This window comes from Arachis ipaensis, chromosome B6 (genome assembly GCF_059453495.1).
Source record: "Arachis ipaensis isolate K30076 ecotype BB chromosome B6, ASM5945349v1, whole genome shotgun sequence".
In the NCBI taxonomy this organism is placed as follows: Eukaryota; Viridiplantae; Streptophyta; class Magnoliopsida; order Fabales; family Fabaceae; genus Arachis; species Arachis ipaensis.
The window spans coordinates 108977625-108991773 of record NC_142441.1 but is presented as its reverse complement, the minus strand read 5'-3'; the positions used below and the strand labels follow the sequence as shown (position 1 = coordinate 108991773).

Here is a 14149-nt window from a genome sequence, read left to right as displayed (position 1 = left end):
TGGGTCATCCAAGTAATACCTCACGTGAGTAAGGGTCGAATCCCACGGAGATTGTTGGTTTGAAGCAATCTATGGTTATCTTGTAAATCTTAGTCAGGAAGTCAATTATTTTTATCAGTTGAATTGCGAATAACCAAGAGAGCATAAATTAAAGGTTACTTGTTGTGCAGTAATGGAGAATATGTTGGAGTTTTGGAGATGCTTTGTCTTCTGAATCTCTGCTTTCCTCTGTCTTCTGATTCACGCACGCACGTCCTCCTATGGCAAGCTGTGTGTTGGTGGATCACCGTTGTCAATGGCTACCTTCCATCCTTCCAGTGAAAACTACGCTCACGCGCTCTGTCACAGCACGGCTAATCACCGGTTGGTTCTCGATCCGGTTGGAATAGGATTTACTATCCTTTTGCGTCTGTCACTAACGCCCAGCCTTCAGGAGTTTGAAGCTCGTCACAGTCATTCAATCCTTGAATCCTACTCGGAATACCACAGACAAGGTTTAGACTTTCCGGACTCTCATGAATGCCGCCATCAATTCTAGCTTATACCACGGAGATTCTGATTAAGGAATCTAAGAGATCCTCATTCAATCGTATATAGAACGGAGGTGGTTGTCAGGCACATGTTCATGATCTGAGGAAGGTGATGATTGTCACAGATCATCACCTCCATCACAGTTAAGCGCGAATGAACATCTTAGATAGGAACAAGCGTGTTTGAATGGAAAACAGAAATACTTGCATTAATTCATCGAGACACAGCAGAGCTCCTCACCCCCAACAATGGGGTTTAGAGACTCATGCCGTCAGAGAATACAAAGTTTAGATCTGAAATGTCATGAGATACAAAATAAGTCTCTAAAAGTTGTTTAAATACTAAACAAGTAGCCTAGGGTTACAAAATATGAGTGGACTATGATGGATGATGCAGAGATCCACTTCTGGGGCCCACTTGGTGTGTGCTGGGGCTGAGATTTAAGTGAGTCACGTGCAGAGGCCATTTGTGGAGTTGAACGCCAGTTTTTGTGCCAGTTTGGGCGTTCAACTCCAGCTTTTGATCCTTTTCTGGCGCTGGACGCCAGAATTGGGCAGAGAACTAGCGTTGAACGCCAGTTTACGTCGTCTATCCTTGTGCAAAGTATGGACTATTATATATTGCTGGAAAGCCATGGATGTCTACTTTCCAATGCAATTGGAAGCATGCCATTTCGAGTTCTGTAGCTCCATAAAATCCACTTTAAGTGCAGGGAGGTCAGAATCCAACAGCATCAGCAGTCCTTTTTCAGCCTGAATCAGATTTTTGCTCAGCTCCTTCAATTTCAGCCAGAAAAATACCTGAAATTACAGAAAAACACACAACTCATAGTAAAGTCCATAAATATGAATTTTTCCTAAAAACTAATGGAAATAGACTAAAAACTAACTAAAACATACTCAAAACTATATGAAATTAACCCCAAAAAGCGTATAAAATATCCGCTCATCAATTTTACAGAGCCACGTGTTCGCGTGGGTGACGCGGATGCATGGGAGGCTCTTTTTCAGAATGACGCAGACGCGTCATTGACGCGGTCACGTGGGCATATTTAATTTGTGCCTAAGGCACGCTTCCAGCCACGCTCTTGCGTGACTTTCTGTTCAATTCTCTTTTCTTTCGAATGCACCTATGATGCAGACGCGTCAGCGACGCTTACGTGTTGCTTGTGTTTTTTTTTATCTGTAGTATGAAAATGCAAATGCAGTCTATATGCAGAGATTATGAGAAGAGTCATTAACAAAAACAAAAATAGAATAAAGTAAAATAAAACTAAGATTGAAACGGAACGATCATACCATGGTGGGTTGTCTCCCACCTAGCACTTTGCTTTTACGTCCTTAAGTTAGACGCTCTTCAGGCTCATTCTACTTCTGTTGGTGGGTCTTCCAAGAGGAAAATCTCTAGTTCTTTGGGATCCTTAATCTTTTCTCCATGGTAGAGCTTTAGGCGATGTCCATTGACCTTGAGGAATTTAGAGCTAAAAGGATTACGCAGGTGAAAAACTCCGTATGGCTCTGCCTTTTCTAATCTTTAGGGACTTTCCCATCTTGATCTCAGTTTACCTGGCAGAAGCCTTAGCCTGGAGTTATATAGAAGAATTAACTCCCCTAGTTTGAATTCTCTCCTTTTTATGTGTTTATCATGGACAGCCTTCATCTTTTCCTTGTAACGCCTGGAGTTGTCATATGCTTCTAGGCGAAGATTCTCCAATTTTGCTAGTTGCAGCTTCCTTTCAGTACCAGCTTCTTCAAAATTCATATTGCACTCCCTTATAGCCCAGAAAGCCTTGTGTTCCACCTCCACTGGAAGGTGGCAAGCCTTTCTGTATACTAAGCAGAAAGGGCTCATCCCAATGGGTGTCTTATACGCTGTTCTATATGCCCAGAGTGCATCTTGTAGCTGATGACAAGTCATCTTAGCCTAGTTTCACTAGTCTTTTTCTTTTGTTTTCAATTGATTTTATGCACTTTCTTGAGCCATAAGTAAACCAATTGAGTAGAATTTCATGTTTCCTTTGATTCAATCAACCATGGAAGAATTAATGCAATTTCATGAGATTTTGTGCTATAATTGTCATATATTATGAAAGAATAACAAACTCATGATTTTGAGCATAGCTTTGATGTGTTTGGTTGATTGATGATAGGTGAAAAGAGCTTTGAAGAAGGTTGAAGAAAGAAGAAAGGGCAAGGAGCAAGAGAGAACAAAAAGCTTGAGCAAAAGCTTGCCTCAAACTTTAGCTCAAGCTTTTGGAAGAGTGAATTCACATTGGTTGGAGGAAAAGCTTGCGCCAACGTTTGCCTCAAGCTTTTTGGCAAACGTTGGCGCCACACACCAACACCCTGGAGGAGAAAAGCTTGCGCCAATGTTTGCCTCAAGCTTTTTGGCAAACGTTGGCGCCACACATCAACACCCTGGAGGAGAAAAGCTTGCACCAACGTTTGCCTCAAGCTTTTTGGCAAACGTTGGCGCCACACATGCACACCAGGGGATCCACGTTTGGCTAAAAGTTTGACCTTAAACTTTAGCTCAAACGTGGATATCAGCAAAAGGGGGTGGCTGATATAAAAAGCTTGAGCAAAAGTTTGCCTCAAACTTTTACTCAAGCTTTTGTGCTTTATGTCCCGGTTCACAATGGGTTTCTCTCTAACTCCAAGTGCAATCAACAGAGGCTTTTGTCAACCCAATTCCATCAAGAGCAAAGGCCCAATTCAAGGCTTGAAGACCATTTGAAGAAAGTGTATAAATAGCTTAGGATTTAAGTTTTCGGGAGCTTTCCTTTAGCATTGGGAAAAACACTTACAGCGAGAGCTCACCTTTACATTTCTTGGCATTGTTGTTTTAATTCAAGGGAATTTGGGAGGAGAATTGATCTCTCTTCTTCCTTGTTCTTGCTTAAGCACTCTTTACTTTTCTTGCTTCGGATCTTGGGTGAAGAATTGAAGAACTTCTGTTTCAATCTCACCTTGAGATCTTGTTAAATTTTCTGCATAATTGAATTCTAATTTCTGTTAATTGCTTCTTCTTCTACTCTTTCTGTAATTTACATTTCCTTATTTCCTTTGCAATTGTTCTTGCTGGATCTAGGAAGGCAGTGAGATCTAGACTCAGCTATCTAGTCTCTTGTGTCCTGAAATCTACAGTTTTAAATTTCAATTTCCTTATTTCATTGCTACACCAAGCTTTTTCTCATTTCTGTTTTAGATCCGGTTTAATTCAAGTCATCTTCTACTTTTCTGTCTATTGCATTTTACTTTTCCTTGTTTAATTTCTGCAAATCCAATTTCCAATTCCCTTTACAATTCAAGCCATTTACATTTCTTGCACTTTAAGATTCTGCAATTTACATTTCTTGCAATCTAAGTTTCTGCAATTTATATTACTTGCACTTTAAGATTCAGCCTCTTTAATTTCTCTGCACTTTAAATTCTTGCCAATTGTCCCTCTCTCTTTTAATTTCATGTAATTTAGCTTCTGTCGAATACAAACCACTCAAATCAACTCTTTATTCGCTAGACTAAGTCATCCACTAAACTAAAATTGCTCAATCCTTCAATCTCTGTGGGATCGACCTCACTCCCGTGAGTTTTATTACTTGATGCGACCCGGTGCACTTGCCGGTTAGATTGTGTGTTTGGAATTCGTTTTCCGAAAATACTCATCAAGTTTTTGGCGCCGTTGCCGGGGATTGAAATAGATTGTCAATGATTAAGTGAAGTGGAGATCTAGATCTAGCATTTTTATTTTTTGTTTCTCTAACTTTGGACTAACCCACTAACTGTTTGAATTTTTGCTTGAGCTAACTACAATTTCATCATGGATTGAAGTATTGCTATCCTTCTGGTTTTGTATGACTTTTATGTTTTGTTTGCATGTCAGGGACAAGGAGAGCTATACCAACCTTTTGTGAACAAGACGAAAGAACCCTCAGGAGATTAAGAAGAGCCGAAAGAGGGAAAAACATTGTTGGAGAAGAGGATTCGGAAGAAGAAGAGTTCCAAGATATGGAGGAACATACAACAATTCCAACTAATCCACAAGGAGGAGCAGCTAATAACAATAACAATCCACCACAGAGAAGAGTTCTGGCTTCCTACACATTTGCAAATCCTAGACATTGTGGGAGTAGCATTCATACACCAAATGTTAATGCAAATAACTTTGAACTAAAGCTACAACTTATCACATTAGTTCAAAACAATTGCTCTTATGGAGGAGGACCACTTGAAGATCCAAATCAACACTTGTCCACTTTCTTGAGGATTTGTGACACTGTTAAAACCAATGGAGTGCATCCTGACAGCTATAAGCTACTGCTATTTCCATTCTCTCTCAGAGACAAAGCCACCCAATGGTTGAAATCTTTCCCAAGAGACAGCATTGACAATTGGGATGATCTAGTGAGCAAATTTCTTGCCAAATTTTACCCATCTCAAAGGGTTATCAGATTGAAGACTGAAGTACAAACATTCACCCAAATGGAGGTTGAACCATTATATGAGGCATGGGAAAGGTACAAGGCTCAGGAAGTGTCCCCCTGGAATGTTCAATGAGTGGGATAGATTGCAGAATTTCTATGAAGGCTTGACATTGAAAACTCAAGAGGCCTTGGATTATTCAGCTGGAGGCTCTTTGCAACTCATGAAAACTGCAGAAGAAGCTCAAAATCTCATTGATATGATAGCTAACAACCAGTATTTCTTCGCTCACCAAAGGCAACGCCAACCATCACAGAGGAAGGGAGTGATGGAGTTGGAAGGAGTGGACTCAATCCTAGCTCAAAACAAATTGATGCAGCAGCAGATTCAACAACAATTTGAGCAAATGGCCAAGAGGATTGATAGCCTCCAAGTTGCAGCAGTAAGCACCAATCAACCATCAACCACATGGGGAACAAATGAAGAAACTCAAGAGGAGCAACAACAGGAGCAAGTCCAATACATGCACAACCAAAATTCTGGATCAAATGAAGTCTATGGTGATACTTACAACCCTTCATGGAAGAACCATCCAAACCTGAGGTGGGGAGATAACCATAACCAAAACCAACAACCATGGCAAAGAAATTCAAATCAAAACACCTCAAGAAACAACCAAAACAACAACCAGCAGCAAACCACCCAAAACCCTTACAGAAAACCCCAAAACAACCACCCCAACTCCAACCATTATCCATCCAATAACCAACCCACAAATCAAAACACTTACCACCAACCTTCAACACCCCATAACCAACCAATTTCACATGACTCTCAGAGAATCACTAACTTGGAAACCTTGATAGACAAAATGTGGAAACACCAAGAAATGACAACCAAAAATCAAGAAGCCTCCATAAAGAATATGGAGAGGCAAATTGGCCAGCTCTCTAAACACCTGGCAACAGAGAGACCATCAAGTTCCCTGCCAAGTGACACAATTCCAAATCCTAAGGAAGAATGCAAGGCAATACAGTTAAGAAGTGGGAGAACATTGATGAGCAACAATGACACTACAAGGAAGCAAGTGGAGAACAGCAAAAGGCCAATAGAGGGGGGAAAAGCCAACACACGCAGAGGAAGCCAATGCTGATGATGCAATGGCAAGCAAGCAAACTTCAAAGCAAACTCAAGAAAATGAGGAACAATCAAAAATTCCAAAAAAGGGGAATGAAGCAATTGAAGAGCCAACCAAGAATCAAAAACAACAAGCAGAGAAGAACTTTGTACCTCCACTACCATATCCCCAAAGATTCAACAAGGAGGCAAAGGATCAACACTTTCATAAGTTCCTTGAGACTTTCAAGAAGTTGGAGATAAATATTCCCTTAGCTGAGGCACTGGAGCAAATGCCCCTATATGCCAAGTTCATGAAGGAGCTAATCAACAAGAAGAGAAGTTGGCAAGAAAAGGAAACTATCATGCTCACTGAAGAATGTAGCGCTGTGATCCAGATGGGTATCCCACCAAAGCTCAAAGACCCAGGGAGTTTTGTAGTCTCATGCACCATAGGCAAGATAACATTGGAAAACGCCTTATGTGATCTAGGTGCCAGCATCAACTTGATGCCTCTATCATTGATGAGAAAGCTTGCCATAGAAGAAATCAAACCTACCAGGATGTCACTAGTAATGGCCGATAGATCAATCAAGACACCCAATGGAATTGTGGAGAATTTACTAGTGAAGGTTGGAAAGTTTATCTTCCCCGCAGACTTCGTAATCTTAGACACAGAAGGGGAAGAAAACAACTCAATCATCTTGGGGAGACCATTTCTAGCCACAGCAAGAACCACTATTGATGTGGAGAAGAGAGAAATGACCTTCAGGGTGCATAATGAACAAATGGTAATCAATGTCTTCAAATCAATGCAACACCCCTCAGAGCAAGAGAACTATATGAATGTGGATATGATAGAAGGGCTGGTAGAAGAAATGTTTGAAGACAACTATTTGGAGCATCAGAAAGAACAAGGAGAGGAAGTGGTAGAAATATTCATTGAAGATAAGAAAGTGGATAAACCAAAACAGGAGTTGAAACCTCTCCCTCCTCACCTCAAATACGTTTTTCTTGGGGAAGCAGAGGCATTACCAGTGATCATAAATTCCTCCTTGAACATGGATGAGGAAGCAAGGTTGATTAAAGTATTAAAAGCTCACAAAACAGCCTTGGGGTGGATAATTGAGGACATCAAAGGCATCAGCCCTGCTGTTTGTATGCATAAAATTTTATTGGAGGAAGAATCAAAACCTGTGGTTCAACCTCAAAGAAGACTCAACCCAACCATGAAAGAGGTAGTTCAAAAAGAAGTGATGAAGCTATGGAATACTGGGATAATTTTTCCAATCTCAGACAGCTCTTGGGTGAGTCCGGTTCAAGTTGTACCAAAAAAAGGGAGGAATGACAGTCATCAACAATGAGAAGAATGAGTTGATCCCCACTAGGATAGTAACTGGGTGGAGAATGTGCATAGACTACAGGAGATTGAATGATGCAACAAGAAAAGATCATTTTCCTCTGCCCTTCATTGATCAAATGTTGGAAAGACTAGCAGGCCATGCTTATTACTGCTTCCTGGATGGGTATTCTGGTTACAATCAAATAGTAGTGGACCCCAAGGATCAAGAGAAGACCTCCTTCACATGCCCATTTGGAGTTTTTACCTATAGGAGGATGCCCTTTGTGCTGTACAACGCCCCAGCCACTTTTTAAAGGTGTATGCTTTCCATCTTTTCTGATATGGTGGAAAAATTCTTAGAAGTCTTCATGGATGATTTTTCTGTTTTTGGCAATTCATTTAACACTTGCTTGCATAACTTAACTCTTGTTTTGAAAAGATGCCAAGAAACTAATTTGGTGTTGAATTGGGAAAAGTGCCCTTTCATGGTTCCGGAAGGAATAGTTCTTGGGCATAAAGTGTCATGTAGAGGTATAGAAGTTGATAAAGCTAAAATAGAAGTTATTGAAAAACTCCCTATACCTGTTAATGTGAAAGTGGTGGACGAAATTGTGATCACATTAATGTAGTACTCTTTGTTATTGTATGGAATCATTATTATGGCTCTTTACTATGTGTGGACACAACTCCGTTCAACTAACCAGCAAGTGTACTGGGTCGTCCAAGTAATAAACCTTACGTGAGTAAGGGTCGATCCCACAGAGATTGTTGGCTTGAAGCAAGCTATGGTCACCTTGCAAATCTCAGTCAGGCGGATTTAAACATGATACTTTATTAGATTAAAATAAACAATAAAAGGGATAGAGATACTTATGTAGATTCATTGGCAGGAACTTCAGATAAGCGAATGGAGATGCTTTTCGTTCCTCTGAACCTCTGCTTTCCTGCTATCTTCATCCAATCAGTCTTACTCCTTTCCATGGCAGGCTGTATGCAAGGGCATCACCGTTGTCAGTGGCTACATCCCCTCCTCTCAGTGAATCATATGCTCATGCACCCTGTCACGGCACGGCTATTCATCTGTCGGTTCTCGATCATGCTGGAATAGGATTCACCCTCCTTTTGCGTCTGTCACTAACGCCCAACAATCGCGAGTTTGAAGCTCGTCACAGTCATTCAATCATTGAATCCTACTCAGAATACCACAGACAAGGTTTAGACCTTCCGGATTCTCTTGAATGCCGCCATCATTCTAGCGTACGCCACGAAGATTCTGGTTAGGAGATCTAAGAGATACTCATTCTAGCTTATTTCATGTAGAACAGAAGTGTTTGTCAGGCACGCGTTCATAAGGGAGAAGGATGACGAGTGTCACACATAATCATCACCTTCATCATGTTCTTGGGTGCGAATGGATATCTTAGAAGAGAAATAAGAAGAATTGAATAGAAAACATTAGTATTTTGCATTAATCTTTGAGGAACAGCAGAGCTCCACACCTTAATCTATGGAGTGTAGAAACTCTACCGTTGAAAATACATAAGTGAAGGTCCAGGCATGGCCGTGTGGCCAGCCCCTATGGTCTAAGAACAATGCGTTCAAAGATGGTCTAATACAATAGTAAGAGGTCCTATTTATAATAAACTAGTCACTAGGGTTTACATGAGTAAGTAATTGATGTATAAATCCACTTCCGGGGCCCACTTGGTGTGTGTTTGGGCTGAGCTTAAGTGTAGCACGTGCAGAGGCCATTTGTGGAGTTGAATGCCAGTTTCTGTGCCAGTTTGGGCGTTCAACTCTGGTTTTGGATCCTTTTCTGGCGCTGGACGCCAGATTTGGGCAGAAGGCTGGCATTGAACGCCGGTTTACGTCGTCAATTCTTGGCCAAAGTATGGACTATTATACATTGCTGGAAAGCCCTGGATGTCTACTTTCCAACGCAATTGGAAGCGCGCCATTTCGAGTTCTGTAGCTCCAGAAAAGCCACTTTGAGTACAGGGAGGCCAGAATCCAACAGCATCAGCAGTCCTTTTTCAACCTCTGAATCTGATTTCTGCTCAAGTCCCTTAATTTCAGCCAGAAAATACCTGAAATTACAGAAAAACACACAAACTCATAGTAAAGTCCAGAAATGTGAATTTAACATAAAATCTATTAAAAACATCCCTAAAAGTAACTAGATCCTACTAAAAACATACTAAAAACAATGTCAAAAAGCGTATAAATTATCCGCTCATCACAACACCAAACTTAAATTGTTGCTTGTCCCCAAGCAACTGAAAATCAAAATAGGATAAAAAGAATAGAATATACTATAAATTCCAAACTATCAATGAAACAGAGCTTCAATCATATGAGCGGGACTTATAGCTTTTTGCCTCTTGAATAGTTTTGGCATCTCACTTTATCCATTGAGGTTCAGAATGATTGGCATCTATAGGAACTTCAGATTTCGAATAGTGTTATTGACTCTCCTAGTTCAGTATGATGATTCTTGAACACAGCTTCTTTATGAGTCTTGGCCGTGGCCCTAAGCACTTTGTTTTCCAGTATTACCACCGGATACATAAATGCCACAGACACATAATTGGGTGAACCTTTTCAGATTGTGACTCAGCTTTGCTAAAGTCCCCAATTAGAGGTGTCCAGGGTTCTTAAGCACACTCTTTTTTTACTTTGGACCTTGACTTTAACCGTTCAGTCTCAAGTTTTCACTTGACACCTACACGCCACAAGCACATGGTTAGGGACAGCTTGGTTTAGCCGCTTAGACCAGGATTTTATTCCTTTAGGCCCTCCTATCCACTGATGCTCAAAGCCTTGGGATCCTTTTTATTTTCCCTTGCCTTTTGGTTTTAAGGGTTATTGGCTTTTTCTGCTTGCTTCTTCTTTTTCTTTCTATTTTTTTTTTCGCCTATTTTTTTCTTCTTTTTTTTTTTTCTGCAAGCTTTGTTCTTTGCTGCTTTTTCTTGCTTCAAGAATCATTTTTATGATTTTTCAGATTATCAAATAACATGTCTCCTAGTCATCATTCTTTCAAGAGCCAACATATTTAACATTCTTAAACAACAACTTCAAAAGACATATGCACTGTTCAAGCATTCATTCAGAAAACAAGAAGCATTGTCACCACATCAATATAATTAAGCTAAGTTCAAGGATAAATTCGAGACTCATGTACTTCTTGTTCTTCTGAATTAAAACATTTTTCATTTAAGAGAGGTGATGGATTCATAGGACATTCATATCTTTAAGACAAAGTTACTAACTACTAATGATCATGTAATAAAGACACAAACATATATAAGCACATAACATATAAAAAAACAGAAGAAATAAGAGCAAGGAATGAATCCACCTTAGTGATGATGGCGTTTCAATGATGTTCTTGAGCTCTTCTATGTCTTTTCCTTGCCTTTTGTTGCTCCTCCTTCATTGCTTTTAGATCTTCTCTGATTTCATGAAGGATGATGGAGTGCTCTTGATGTTCCACCCTTAGTTGCTTCCAATAATTGTGTGGAAGAAAATGTATCCCCTGAGGTATCTCAGGGATCTCTTGATTTGTAGTCAAATGTTCTACCACTGAGCTATAGACCCTTGATGGAAGCTTTTGTCTTCCCTTTCCTTTTTCTAGAGGTTTCTCTGGCCTTAGTTGCCATCAATGGTTATGGAAAAAACAAAAAAGCTATGCTTTTACCACACCAAACTTAGAATGTTGCTCGCCCTCGAGCAAAAGAAGAAAGAATAGAAGAATTAGAAGAAGATATGGAGGAGATGGATGGGAGTGTGTATTCGGCCATATGGATGGGATTGGGTGTCAGAGAGATGTTGAATTTTGAAGGTAGTGGGTGTATGGATGTGAGTGGTAAATGGAAAGTAGAAGGGATGATCATGAATGGGAAAAGAGATGATGAGGTAGGTGGGGATACTGTGGGGTCCACAGATCCTGAGGTGTCAAGGCATTTACATCCCTGCACCAATTTAGGCATGTAAAATGCCCTTGCACACAACTCTGGGTGTTCAGCGCCAGGTTGGTGCCCCTTTTGGGCGTTCAACGCCCCTTTGCTGCCATTTCTGGCGTTGAACGCCAGAACCATGCTTGTTCTGGGCGTTCAGTGCCAGGATGCTCCCATTCTGGGCGTTCAGCGCCAGAACTATGCTCTGTTCTGGCGTTTGAACGCCAGACAGATGCTCCTCCAGGGTGTGATTTTTCTTCTGCTGTTTTTGATTCCGTTTTTGATTTTTTTGTTTATTTTGTGACTCCACATGATCATGAACCTAAGAAAACATGAAAAACAATAAAAATAAGAATTAGATAAACATTGGGTTGCCTCCCAACAAGCGCTTCTTTAATGTCAAATAGCTTGACAGTGGGCTCTCATGGAGCCTCACAGATGTGCAGAGCTTTGTTGAGACTCTCCAACACCAAACTTAGAGTTTGGATATGGGAGTTCAACACCAAACTTAGAGTTTGGTTGTGGCCTCCCAACACCAAACTTAGAGTTTGACTGTGGGGGCTCTGGTTGACTCTGCTTTGAGAGAAGCTTTTCATGCTTCCTCTCCATGGTTGCAGAGGGAGATCCTTGAGTTTTGAATACAAGGGAGTTCTCATTCCATTGAAGGACTATTTCACCTCTGTCAACATCAACCACAGCTCTTGCTGTGGCCAGGAAAGGTCTTCCTAGGATGATGGATTCATCCTCTTCCTTTCCAGTATCCAGGACTATGAAATCAGTAGGTATGTAAAGGCCCTCAACCTTTACTAATACATCTTCTACTTGTCCATAAGCCTGTCTTCTTGAGCTGTCTGCCATCTCTAGTGAGATTTTAGCAGCTTGCACCCCATAGATTCCCAGTTTCTCTATTACAGAGAGGGGCATGAGGTTTATACCTGAACCAAGGTCACACAGAGCTTTAAAGATCATGGTGCCTATGGTACAAGGTAATATGAACTTTCCAGGATCCTGTCTCTTCTGAGGCAATGTCAGTTGATCCAAATCACTTAGTTCATTGATGAACAAGGGAGGTTCAACTTCCCAAGCATCAATGCCAAACAATTTGGCATTCAGCTTCATGATTGCACCAAGAAACTTGGCAGTTTGCTCTTCAGTGACATCCTCATTCTCTTCAGAAGAGGAATACTCATCAGAGCTCATGAAGGGCATAAGGAGGTTCAATGGAATCTCTATGGTCTCTAGATGAGTCTCAGATTCCTTTGGTTCCTCAGAGAGAAGCTCTTTATTGATCACTGGACGTCCCAGGAGGTCTTCCTCCTTGGGATTCACGTCCTCTCCTCTCCTCACAGGTTCGGCCATGGCGCTTATGTCAATGGCCTTGCACTCTCCTTTTGGATTCTCTTCTGTATTGCTTGGGAGAGTACTAGGAGGGATTTCAGTGATCCTTTTACTCAGCTGGCCCACTTGTGCTTCCAGATTTCTAATGGAAGATCTTGTTTCATTCATGAAACTTACAGTGGCCTTAGATAGATCAGAGACTAGATTTGCTAACTTAGAAGCATTTTGTTCAGAGTTCTCTGTCTGTTGCTGAGTTGATGATGGAAAAGGCTTGCTATTGCTAAACCTGTTTCTTCCACCATTATTAAAGCCTTGTTGGGGCTTTTGATCCTTCCATGAGAAATTTGGATGATTTCTCCATGTTGAGTTATAGGTGTTTCCATAAGGTTCACCTATGTAATTTACCTCTGCTATTGTAGGGTTCTCAGGATCATAGGCTTCTTCTTCAGAAGATGCCTCTTGAGTACTGTTGGATGCAGCTTGCATTCCATGCAGACTCTGAGAAATCATATTGACTTGCTGAGTCAATATTTTGTTCTGAGCCAATATGGCATTCAGAGTATCAACTTCAAGAACTCCCTTCTTCATAGGTGTCCCATTGCTCACAGGATTCCTTTCAGAAGTGTACATGAACTGGTTATTAGCAACCATGTCAATGAGTTCTTGAGCTTCTGCAGGCATTTTCTTTAGGTGAATGGATCCACCTGCAGAAGTGTCCAGTGACATCTTTGATATCTCAGATAAACCATCATAGAATATATCCAGGATGGTCCATTCTGAAAGCATGTCAGAAGGACACTTTTTGGTCAACTGTTTGTATCTTTCCCAAGCTTCATAGAGAGATTCACCTTCTTTCTGTCTGAAGGTTTGAACATCAGCTCTAAGCTTGCTCAGCTTTTGAGGAGGAAAGTACTTGGCTAAGAAAGCCGTGACCAGCTTATCCCAAGAGTTCAGGCTGTCTTTAGGTTGAGAATCCAACCATAATCTAGCTCTGTCTCTTACAGCAAAAGGGAAAAGCATGAGCCTGTAGACTTCAGGATCTACTCCATTAGTCTTAACAGTATCACATATCTGCAAGAATTCAGTTAAGAACTGAAAAGGATCTTCAGATGGAAGTCCATGAAACTTGCAGTTCTGCTGCATCAGAGAAACTAATTGAGGTTTTAGCTCAAAGTTGTTTGCTCCAATGGCAGGAATGGAGATGCTTCTTCCATGTAAATTGGAATTAGGTGCAGTGAAGTCACCAAGCATCTTCCTTATATTATTATTATTTTCGGCTGCCATCTCCTCTGCCTGTTCGAAAATTTTTGAAAGGTTATCTCTGGATTGTTGTATTTTAGCTTCTCTTAATTTTCTCTTCAGAGTCCTTCAGGTTCTGGATCTGCTTCCACAAGAATGTTCTTATCCTTGCTCCTGCTCATATGACAAGGAAGAATGGACAGGAA

At 40.8% G+C, this 14149-nt stretch overlaps 1 non-coding gene across 1 annotated transcript; it reads left to right on the top strand.

Moving 5' to 3' along the window:
- Positions 1 to 13484: 13484 nt before the first annotated feature.
- LOC148562260 (small nucleolar RNA R71) lies at positions 13485 to 13592 on the top strand. The gene has a single exon (XR_015888203.1). It is a non-coding gene; the product is annotated as a small nucleolar RNA R71 (small nucleolar RNA).
- Positions 13593 to 14149: the final 557 nt, after the last annotated feature.